Raw genomic sequence first — 12,346 nt, 5'->3', positions numbered from 1 at the left:
GCCATCTTATACACCACTTGCTACCCCACCAATAGAATAATGCCATGTATTTATTCTTTAAAATGAACAATTTCCTACATCATTTATATCCCACCAATATAATAGTGCCATGTGTATATTTGCTAAATATAAAATTAAGGATTAAAATTTTCGTTAAATAGTAATATATCATCTACAATACCTATTCATACCTATTCGGAAACCGCGGCCAATGGCCTTTCCGCCAACAATCCCTTTCTCCCCCGCTGCTCTCCGCCGCGATCGCCTCTAATCCCCTCGCCGTCGTCGGTCTCATCCTCTCCACCAGTAGTAAACCCGCCACCCGCAACACCCTCTCCCTCAATACCCTTCCCTCCTCCGGTCGCTCCTTCCTCCCCCCACCCGCCGCCGCCAACTCCATCCCCTCCGCCAGCACCCGCGGAGGACCCGGCATAGCCACCACCGCCGCTGGTTTCATCTCCCTCGCCTCCCGCACCGCCGCCGCCGCTCTTCCTATGGCTGACGCCGCCGACCACGGGAACAGACACTCCGCCGCTGCCTGGAATTGCCTTCCTGCCACCGCTTGTGCCGGACTTGTTTCTGACGCCGCCGCAAATGCCGGTGGGGGTGGGGGTACGGGTCTTCCGGTGCCTCAGTTGCCGGGGTTCTTTCCGCCGTCGCTGGTAGGTGATCCGATACCATTTGCGACTACGCTGGGATAGTAAAAGGTCACTTTGTTATTGGTGACATTTTGGAATATTTAAAATGTAATAAAAGCCATTTGTTACCTTTTATCTTTTGAAAATTTTAAAATGTTTTAGAAGATATTGGTTTTTATAATTTTTTAAGAAATTTAAAATGTTCTGAAGATATTGGAGATTCATAAATGTTTTAGAAAATGTTAGAAATACTTTTAAAAAAAATTGAAATGTTTTAGAAGATGTTGGAGGTGTTAAACATGGTCTCTCTATAAATATTTAGGAGGGGCTCACTTTCTCTTAAATACCCAGACAAGGGTCCAAAACTGGAGAATTCCTAGTGTTCACTTTTCATGTTTAAAAACAAGTCGGGCCTAGTTATATAGCTGGGCCCGCACTATTCACAAGATATACGTCAGATTCAAAACATCTGAAATTGGTGATATTCAATTCTGTCATTATATTGTTTGACCCATAATAGCTTATGAAACTCATCCCCGTCAAGGACCGGCCGCACCGACGCCCTCCGCCGCGACGAATCCTTGCTGCTGCCCTCCTTGAACGACGTCGACACGGTTAGCAGCTTCGACACCTGCGAATTATCGCTGACCTCTCCGAGTCTCTGAGCGGGTATTGGTATGTAGCTAGAGAGAGAGATCTGGGTGTTGAAGGTGTATAATTTGTGGGAAGATGAGAGAGTTTTCACATTTGAGTAAGGGGAATTATTTTGGTCCGCAGTTTTGTATTTTTTTTAAATAATGCACAAAATCAAAATCGCCCACTATTCTTGATCACCGAATGGATCGTAACAATCTACAATTATGTGGGCCATACTAGACCAAATCAGTCCAAGATATATTTCTATTCGTTTTCTATCAAAGAAGGTGAACGGGTTATGACTCTCATATATCAACTTGCTTACCAAATTTATACATAGCTATTTCTCCTTCTCTTACACATGCATGCCCTTTAAGTGTTAATGTATCGTGGAGTCTATTGTTTGTTTACCGTATGTGTAGTTAAATTATATCTAATTAAATAATAATTAGTTAAGTTCATGATTTAATGTTATAAATTTGGAAATTTTAGATTGCAACTTCGAATGAGTTAGTTATGAATTTTTGCGTGTTGACTTTCATATTCGGACAAGTGCCCTAAAGGAGGTTCAATTATTGTATTTTAGATGGACTTTTGAGTGCAAAAATTTATAGATTGGATATTTTGCTAGCAAATATTAATAAATTTCAAAAGTCAAAACATGCATGATTTCATAAATGCAACAATTTTGGCTATTTGAGTCGTATGCTAGGAAATGTTATTACATTGATCAGTCAAAATTTAGTAACATTGAAAATTCTAATACTCTGCAAATTATCCCAACGGAGGTATTTGATTTTATTTTGCATGATTATAATAGAAGGATATACGGATACGGGGAATAAGAATATGACAATCAGATACTACATCCGTCCCAACTAAATTGAGTTATATATTCCTCTTTAGATGTCCTAACTAAGTTAAGTCATTTTCTTTTTTGATAAAAAATAAAACATCCTATCACTTTTATTTTATTCTATCATCACTTCTTATATTTCCTACTTTTCAATAAAATTTTATAATCTCAATGCCCAAAAGTTTTGACTCAACTTAATTGGGACGGAGGGAGTACTATTATAACTCATATACAAATGAACTTTGGTGGAAATAAAATCAAGTTAAGAGTTTTAAGTATGTTTTTAAGCCCCATTATTTGTAACCTTAGATCAATACACTTGGCAACGCATATCATGGTAATCTATTAAACGGTGTTATTACATGCCCTAATTTTCTATTTTAGTTCGTCCTTCGGTGCGTCCACAGTGATTCCAAAAATGAATCCGAAAATCAGCGATAACGCATTTCACAATTTTTCATATTTTGATATGATATTTTAATTTTTTATTTAGAAAACAAATACACATATTAGATTAAAATACCAATACGATCTAAAAATCATTACAAAAATAATATTTTATTCTATTATAATATATACATTTAACTTTAATTTTTTGCACCTAATAAATAGAAGAAGAATGAAGGTAGCTAAAAAGAAAATAATACTGTACTGGTATTACAATTATAAGAGCATCTCCAATGGTCGGCTAGCGACCGGTTAGCCGATTCTTCGCGCTGGCCGATCGGCTAGCCGAACTATTGGAGGCGGCCAGCGCGAAATCGGCGAGCGGATCGGCGTGGGCTAGCCGATGCGCTGGCCGATCGGCTAGCCGCCATTGTGGCGGCCCGATCGGCCAGCGCCGATTTTTTTTTGTTTGTTTTTTTTTTTAAAAAAAACCTATATAAACGCAATTTTCGTTTCATTTTCATTTGCACCACTTGTTTTAACGAGTTTTCTCTCTCTCTAACTTTCTGTACAAGAGCATCATCGAGCGATGGATCACAACAATGAGTCCAGTCCAGCGACGAGTGGATCTCAGACTCCCACGATACCTGTGGGATCTGGATGGGGGCAGATGGGCAGGCAGATGGGCCCGGGGTTTAACATCCCTTGGAATCAGATGATGGGGATGATGGCCGGTGCGCCGGGGGGGATGCAAGGGGGGAACCATGGGGGTATGCCGGGGGGTATGCCGTGGGCGATGTCGGGCGGGGGGGCAGGGGAGCGGCGGGCAGTCAGCGCCTGGATGGGGGGGTATGCCCCAGATGCAGCAGCAGATGATGGGGATGATGTGGCAGGGCGGGATGCAGGGGGGGTGCAGCACGGTATGCATCCCGGGATGCAGGGGGGGATGCAGGGGTCACCGGGAGGGGACACGGTATATCGTCCCTCGCTTGATTTTTTGACAGCTTCGTCTCACACGTCGACCCCAGTGGAGACGCAGTTCACTGGCGATGACCTTCTGTCATTGCATGATATGAGGATCGATCTCGGGGATCCGGATACTCCCGTTCCAGCGAGGCGGGCCGCGCCGAAGAAGAAGACGAGAGGGAAGGCCAAGGCGGTCGGCAAGTCATCGCAGCCCGCTGTTGACGACACCCCTGGCCGGAGGAAGTGGACGGAGGATGAGTATGCCGGGGTGGCCAGGGGGTGGTTGGAGGTGTGCGACGATCCGTAGGTTGCGAACAACCAGCGGGTCGTCAACATGTGGGCGAAGATCAGAGCTGCCTATAGGAGGCACTGCCCGCACGGGAAGGACTTCAGCGGGGAGGAGGTCCGGAAGGGGTGGGAGCGCATCAGGGCCGCGGTGGGCCGTTTTGCGAATTTGTACGCCAACGCCCTCCGTCAGCTCAGTAGTGGGCAGAATGAGGACGACGCCCGGAGGATAGCCGAGAGTCAGTTCCCCTTGGCGGGGAAGTTTAAGGAGTTCACCTTCTGGGAGTGCTTCTTGTTGCTGAAGGACTCCGAGAAGTTCTGGGCGGGGTGCGACGCTGGGTGGCCGAAGAAGCAGAGGCTGAACTATACCAGCGACTACAGCGGCAGCAACGGCGGATCCCACGACCTCCCCCCGGATACTGAGGAGTTTCCATCCCCTCCTTCATTTGCTGGTCGCCCCCACCCGGTTGGACAGAAGCGGGCGCAACAGGCTGCGAGGGGCGGATCCCCCCTATTGCCCCGCGAGGTCCAGTCCTCCGCCCTCCCACCCGCCCCACTCGAGTACACTCTCCATTTGCGTAACCGTACGCGGGATCAGATGTACAAGGTCTTCCAAGATTGGAGGACCGCTACTGACCCCACAAAGAAGATGTTTCTTCACTCGATGCTCGAGAGCATGCGGGTTAATTTGGAAATCGCGAGGGCACGGCTAGTGGGTTCCGGCGTGGGCTCAGATACCACGGGTGGCGGCAGCGGCAGCGGCGACGGCAGCGGCAGCGGCGACGGCGATGAGGAGTAGAGAGTGGCGGGGCTCGTGTGTGAAGCCCTTTTTTTTAAAAAAAAATCATGTACTTTTTTTTTAAAATCTTTGTAATTTTTTTTAATGGAATGGATTAATTTTCCCGTATATGTCTCGTAAATTTAATTCCGTATTTTAATCGTAATTTTAATTCCGTAAATGTAGTATATTTTGAATTATTTTTATTGCAGCTGGCCTATGGCTGGCCTAAATCTGATGTGGCAGGTAGATTTTTTAGTGTTGCTGACGTGGCAGGGGAGAGAATGGCTAGCCTATTGCTGGCCTATGTACCATTGGAGATGCTCTAAAAGAGGGGGGAAAATTGTTGCAGAATTAGGCCAGCCACTCTCTCTCCCTGCCACGTCAGCAGCACTAAAAATCCACCTGCCACATCAGATTTAGGCCAGCCATAGGCCAGTCGCAATAAAAATAATTCAAAATATACTACATTTACGGAATTAAAATTACGATTAAATTACCGAATTAAATTTACGAGACATATACGGGAAAATTCATTAATTTTATTTAAATTAAAAAAAGTAAATTAACTAAAAATCAAAACAATTACATAATAAAAAAAATCTGGGCTTCCACACACGAGCCACCGCCCCACTCTACTCCTCACTAATTTATTAAAAAAATACATTAAAAAATGTTAGTATGCCTTGAATCCGTTATAGGTCTTAGTTTTTTATTGGGTTAGTTGTTGTTGTCTATCGCTAGATGTTGCTCTTGTACAGAAATTTAGAGATAGAGAAAATCGCGTTTATATAGTTTTTCAAAAATTAAAAAAAAAAAAGAATTAAAAAAAAATTAAAAAAAAGTAAAAAAAAAATTAAAAAATAGCGCTGGCCGATCGGACCGCCACAATGGCGGCCAGCGCATCGGCCAGCCACACGCGATCGGCTAGCCCACGCCGGTTTTTTTACCGATTTGGCGCTAGCCTACTCCAATGGTTCGACTAGCCGACCGGCTAGCCACGTCAATCGGCTAGCCGGTCGCTAGCCTACCATTGGAGATGCTCTTACAACTGCTTTTTCAAGCGGCTAGTTAATTTCATTGGTTGTAATAAGGCCCAAAAATTAGCTACATGATGGCGGTTGATTTGAGGCGTTAGTTAAATGCCTATTTCACTTCATTTTTATAACTTTTGATAGCGGACTCAACATTTTACCAATACATTTGCTCACATTTTATTACAGTAACATAAGACTCACATTCCATCAATTTTTCAACATATTTTTCCGTAGATTTCATAAAATTTGTGTCATATCAAAGTAGGAAGCATATTGGAGGACGAAGTTAATAGTAATTAATTAACAGTGGTAATACTCCCTCCGTCTCATAAAAGATGTTTTACTTTCCATTTTAGTTTGTCCCAGTAAAAATGTCACCCTACTTTTGGAAAAAGTTATCTCTCACATTTATATAAATCTCATTACAAGTGAGACGCTTCAATTCGGACGTTGTTTTGCAAAAATGATAATAATTTAGAATAGAGAGAAAGTAAAGTAAGTAAAAGAATAGCTTATATACGACTCTCTTCTATATTATTCTTTTTCATACATTACTTTTTGATATTACGTAAAAATCAATATCTACTAATACTATTTTAATACGAGTATTATTTATTGTACAAATTTCATATTAAAATTCATAATGTCTTCTAAATTCTCTATTTTTTAAATATAAAGATACTAATATAATTATGGGATATTGGCATCTAATATCACGAAACTTTTAAAAAGTTGGGTTTTTCCCACGAACTTTAAAATTAGCAAATAATATTACGAACTTTACCCCGAGTTTGTTTTTTCCCACGAATAAAAAAATTCCCACAAATAATATTATGATACGGATTTGTTTTCGTAATTTCTCGACAACAATTTTGAAAGCTTCAAGTTTTTCAATCTTTGAAGATAGTTTTTCTTGAAGCATACCCTCCAAAATTGTTCTTTAATCTATTAAAATAACATGAATTTTTTTATTCGTGGAAAAACAAGGGTAAAGTTCGTGATATTATTTGCCAATTTTAAAGTTCGTGGGAAAAACCCAACTTTTTAAAAGTTTCATGATATTAGATGTCAATATCCCTATAATTATTTATTCTAACTAAAAGAAATTGTTTGTAATTTCAACCTGAAACTTTTCATGACCACCTATTTATGTGATAGTACTACCACCTTTGTAATTGGAGTGAACTATCTCAAAAGTCCCTAACTTTTCAGTTTGTGATATTGTAGGTTCCTAACAAACAAAAAAATAGCGCCAAAAGACTCTAATGTTAAATATAATCACGAATCATATTTTTCAGACTAAAATACCCTCAGGCCTAAAAGGGCATTTTTGTCTCTCCATTATATTGTTGACATGTGATTTCCGCCACATTTTTATCATCAACTTCTTATGTAATTTTCAAATAAATTCTAGTACTTCATACGTAATTAAAATTTTGTTATTATTTATACTTTCTAATTTTTTATAATATACATATTTATCATTATCTGCATTAATTAATATGAAAATAATAAAACGAGACTCTTTCTTTCTTATAAAACTCATTTTCAGGTACTTTTCGATGTTTTCTATTTCCTCTAATTTAACTTGTTTTTTACCTTGCTTTATCGATCGATTTTATTTATTATAATAGTATCCCAATTTTGCAGTATTAATTTATAAATTTACATTGTCTTAGTTTCAGATACTATTATTAATAAAAAAAATCTACAAGGATTAAATATCTAATGTCACATGCTTGAATATTTTCAAAATATTACTCATGTTTCAATTTTATCATGAATGACATGAAACTATGCAAATTTATATATGAAGATTGAATATTAATATGATGTTAAAATTTTAGTTTGAACTAAATTAAAATTCTAAATAAAATATTAATAAATATAAAATCGTCTTAAAGTTAGGCTTACATTAACAAATTAGTTCGATAATATATAATGAAAAAATATTTTAAATGTCGGTGTTTCAAGAAAATAATACTGTATCATTCAATTAAATATGAAATATTTTTTATTCTGTGTATTATTGATTCAGATTTCATTTCATAAATAACTTCACTTTTCCATATTTTTGTTGTTTCTCAATGAATTTCCTATATGATATAACCAGTATATTGTTACCACTAACTAGAAATAGAGGAATACAAGAAAATTTGTGTACAAAATGTTGACAAAATATGAAGTATCAGAACTTATTAGGATTTTTTTAAAAAAAAATTAACTCCTATATGAAGGAGGAAATTATAACTGATGTCAAGAGGGCCCGAACTTAGCACCTCATACATTGATGTCTAAGCTTCTTACCGCTAGGACAAAGGCTCTGGACATCAGAACTTATTAGGATATCACATAGGAAGTTGCTGACATAAATGTGACAGAATTCATATGTCAGCGAATTTAGGGATTGCCAAAAATGCCCTTTAAGCCACTTTGGCATTTTCATCCGAAAAATGACTAAAAAACATGATTCGTGATTATGCTTAACGTTAGGGTCATCTAACGATATTTTTTTTTATTAGGGACCTGCAGTGTTACAACCGAAAAGTAACGAACTTCTGAGGTAGTTCACTCTTGTAATTACAGGAAGAGGGAAACAATATGATTGCATTCTCGAGTGTTTGATATCATTTCTAAATTGGGAAAGCGGGACAAGAAAAGAACCTTATTATATTTGTGTGAATTTATGTAATCTCGTACACCATATGTCTCTTAATGACGTAATTTCCATATTAAAATTAATAGTTCATGACGACACGTTTTTTCCTAGCACTTAGTACTAGACATGCCCAAGGTTTACCGAACTGGCAGTTAAAGCCGAAATCGTAACCGTCGGTTACGATTCCGAACCGAAATCGTGAGAATTAACTCAAACCGAAACCGTCGATTTTTGAACCGTGGTTCGGTTCAAGTTCAAAAATTTTTGAATCGAAACCGTGAAAAATCGCCAGAAAACCGTGAAACCAAGCCGAAACCGCAAAAAACCGGCGGTTCAGAACAGTAAAAAACCGCCCAAAAACCGTCTGTTCGGAACCGAAATCGAAACCGTGAAACACCATCGCAGTTCGGTTCCGATTCGACAATTTCCAAAATTGAAACCGGCGGTTCCGAACCATAACTGCCGGTTCCAGAACCATGGGACCTCTACTTAGTACCTATAACCGATGTAATTAAAAGTACCATAAAAACCTTTTAAATGTATATTCAAAATTCAAACTGAACTTCAGAGATTCAAATTATTCGTCAAAATAATAATAATAAAAAAGTGAACTATATAATTAGTGTCTGAACTTTCAAGGTTGAACAAAAATAATCCAAGAACTTTAAAAATATCTTGGGTAGTCTTTGAATTTAGAAGTTAATCTTACTTATAGTTTACTATCTGGTGTATTTTTTCATCGAAGATGCCATCAAGACTTGGAGGGCATTTTTGGACTTTCATAAAGTTGGAGTACTTGGATACTGGGTATTTCCTCCGTCCGCCATTAGGAGTCCCGGTTACCATTTTAGTCCATCCACCATTAGGAATCTCGGTTTACTTTTACTATAAATGGTAGATAAACCTCACTTTCCACTAGCTCATCCTACTATCTTTTCCCATCTACTTTCCTTTATATTTCTTAAAGCCCGTATCGAACTCAAATGAGACTCCCAATAGCGGACGGAGGGAGTATGATATTTTCTACTACCTCCGTCCCCCAAATATTGACACAGTTTACTATTTCGATCGGTCCCTGAAAATTTGACACACTTCACTTTTTACCATTTTTTGGTAGTGGATCTCATATTCCACTAATTCATTCATACTCACATTTTATTACAAAACTAATACTTTAAAAGTAGACCCACATCCCACCAACTTTTTCAACTCACTTTCTGTTACATTTCTTAAAACCCGTACCGGGTCAAAGTGTGTCAAAATTTGAAAGACGGAGATAGTATATCTCTCTCTAGTATTGATATTATGATATTTTCATATAGTTTGGGTACCTGAAATAGTATTTTTCACTTCACCATTTCAATCATTTCATTTCAATCAATTCATGTTAAATTCTCCCTCTCTCTCTCAATTTTACGAATTAGGTTATATTTAGTATTTACTCCATTTGTCGAAGAAGAAAAAATATTACTCCTTGTACTTAATTTTTTTCACGTATTGATCTTATTCAACAAGCGAGTGCGCAAGAGTGCAAGTAAGAGGTGAGTAAGACAAACGAAAATTCACAGATTTATTACTCCATAATAAAACGTAGAGGTCTAGAACAACAGCATCATTTATGCATATCTCTGCGATGGGCTAAAGAGAGAGGATTCTTCTCTCCCAAACTTGAGGCTCTTAGCTTCGTCCCGAGAGATGCCGAATGCGTTCATCAGGACCTCATTGGGCATTGCCCGGATGGCGGAGAGGCGGCCCGCGAGCTGTGCGTGCACCGCATTCTCGTTGGTCTTGAAGCTGATCCACTCGAATCCCTTGTCGCTCGCCTTCTTCACCACAATGAAGTTTTGCGGCACTACCAGAAGCTGCCCCTCCTTCAGCTCTCCGTCGAAAACCGATCTTCCTCCGAATCCGACCACTTGGATTCTAGCACTTCCTTTAGTCACGTACAAGGCGGAGTGGGCGTTTGTGGTCCATTGTGGCGCCACGAATGCATTCTGTTGATTAACATGTTAGGGAATTAGAATTGTTTTAATTTTTTCGAAGCAAATGAAGATACTAATGAATTACCTTGTAGAGGATTCCTCTTTGAGCGCTGAGTTGGAGGTAGTTGAGGATGGGGAGAGAGAGGCTGTTGAGGTTGCTGATGCGGCCAGCGCGGGGGTTGTAGAGGTCGGCGCTGGTGGGGTGGTCGAGGTTCTGCTTGATTTTGTGTGAGCAGAAGGTTTCCTCCAAGCCGTTGTAGGGCCGGCCTCGTCTTGGTGCTTGGCTTTCGTATTCGTCGGGCAGCACCATTCTCAGCTTCTCGGCTAGGACGATGATGCCTCTCTCGTCGTTCCTGCCCTGAAGCTTCCTCATCAGCTCTGGCTCCGTGTTGAAAGCCTCTGCTAGAAGCTGATTGTCGAAGCCGTAGAATATATTTCTTGATTGTTGTTGGCCTTCTCTCCCCCTCATGTACCTTGTCTCTCCACGCATGCCTTGCTGCCTTTCAATGGATTCTGGGTTTCCTGCAAGGACAAATTTCTGCAACAAACATTCTCATTATCATCTATTGCATACCATTGCATGTTTTAAGGTATAGATTTGGATTATTTTTAATGTCAATCATATACATAAATTATGCTCTTAAATCACATATTATATACTCCCTCCGTCCGGAGTATTAGACTCGCTTCTTTTGGGCACATGATTTAAGGAATTGATATTTAAATAGTTAAAATGGAGAGAGTAAAGTATGAGAGAGGGAAAAAGTAGGGGAGATAAGAGAGAAAAAAGTAGGTGGAGAATAAAATAAGATAGATGCTTTTTGCTAAAAAATGAAATGAGTCTAATATGTTGGGACATCTCAAAAAGGAAAGTTGGTCTAATACCTTGGGACGGAGGGAGTACATTTTTTTATATTTTGACGTGTTTGTTGAAATATTACAAAAAAAATACTTTAAAAAGGTACAAAATGTCAAAACTGAAGTCCAATGCAGCAGCCTTAGTTCGAGCCAATTTTTCCGGGAATTTCGAAATCCAATCAGTCTTAAATGCATACCATTTTCTTTTTCCGGGAATTTCGAAATCCAATCAGTCTTAAATGCATATAATTTTCTTCACCATTGAAAGAGCTCCACGTTTATTAAAAATAAAAAATAAAACTAACAAAAACAAAATAATCTAAAACTAACAAAAACAACTATAAGAGTGAAATGCAATACTATAGAGTGGTACTAGTATATGGTTGAAAATGTTACTCTGAATTTGAAGTCAAGCTGGTTGTTGTCATTGCCAATATCCAACATGGACACGTAAGTCAAGGGAGCATCTCCGTCGTTGTAAACGAAGGTGGTGATGCCCTCGGGCAAAGCAATGACGTCGCCGGCGGATCCGCCTCAGTTTCTGGTGGCGGTCTCCTTCCTCTCCTTCCCGGGAGCTCGATCCCGACTCGGATTCATAAGTCTCGGCACATCCCGGAATCACAGTCCCCAAAATCCCGCTACCTAAACAATTGCACCACAAACATTACTAAGACAAAAAAAAATAAGTAGTAAAAATGAGAGACTCGCCTTGGACAATGAAGGTGAGTCGAGGGGCGTTGGTGTAGAAGGGAAGCACGAGCCCCTTGGGGTGCACTTGGTGGCGCACGAACTCGATGCCGGCGCACTCGAATTCATCGCTGGAAGTGTCCCAGTACTCGGTGAGACCGGCCTCGGACTGGAAGCGGAAGGTGGGGTCGCGGGCGGTGAGGTGCTGGATTTGGCATTGGGTCTTGGCTGTTGAGCTTGAAATTGAGATTGAGCTAGGCAGCAGCCATGGAGGAGGAACAGGAAGGTGAGGCAGAGAGAGAGGGAGAGAGCTTTAGCCATGGCTTGATTGCGGGTGGGAAGTGGACAAGGGAAAGCGAGGTCAATTTATAGAAGGTGCGAGTCGACACGTAAAAAGAGTCGGTCATACACTTGGCTTTGAGAGTCGTGCATGTGTGTTTGTTTGTTCCTTTCTGCATGCTTTATAACATTGTCCCTTCTGTATTGATGATACATTTGCCTTGACGCTAAAATAATGTTATTTTCCAATAGTTACACACACATTCACACTTGCAAGTCAAATGAATCGAAACAAATA

General features: G+C 39.9%; 1 pseudogene across 1 annotated transcript; it reads right to left on the bottom strand.

Annotated features, from left to right (window-relative positions):
- Positions 1-9,788: 9,788 nt before the first annotated feature.
- Positions 9,789-12,093, bottom strand: LOC125190869 (11S globulin seed storage protein Ana o 2.0101-like; annotated as a pseudogene). Its single transcript, XR_016130531.1, has 4 exons — positions 11,787-12,093; positions 11,479-11,720; positions 10,310-10,762; positions 9,789-10,236 (listed from the first exon to the last, which is right to left on the bottom strand). The product of XR_016130531.1 is annotated as an 11S globulin seed storage protein Ana o 2.0101-like (transcript).
- Positions 12,094-12,346: the final 253 nt, after the last annotated feature.

The sequence above is a fragment of the Salvia hispanica genome, chromosome 5, assembly GCF_029641045.1.
Source record: "Salvia hispanica isolate PSC_SH4W2 chromosome 5, Shi_PSC_v1, whole genome shotgun sequence".
NCBI lineage: Eukaryota > Viridiplantae > Streptophyta > Magnoliopsida > Lamiales > Lamiaceae > Salvia > Salvia hispanica.
The sequence above is the reverse complement of the archived record's forward strand: the minus strand, read 5'-3'. Positions and strand labels throughout refer to the sequence as shown.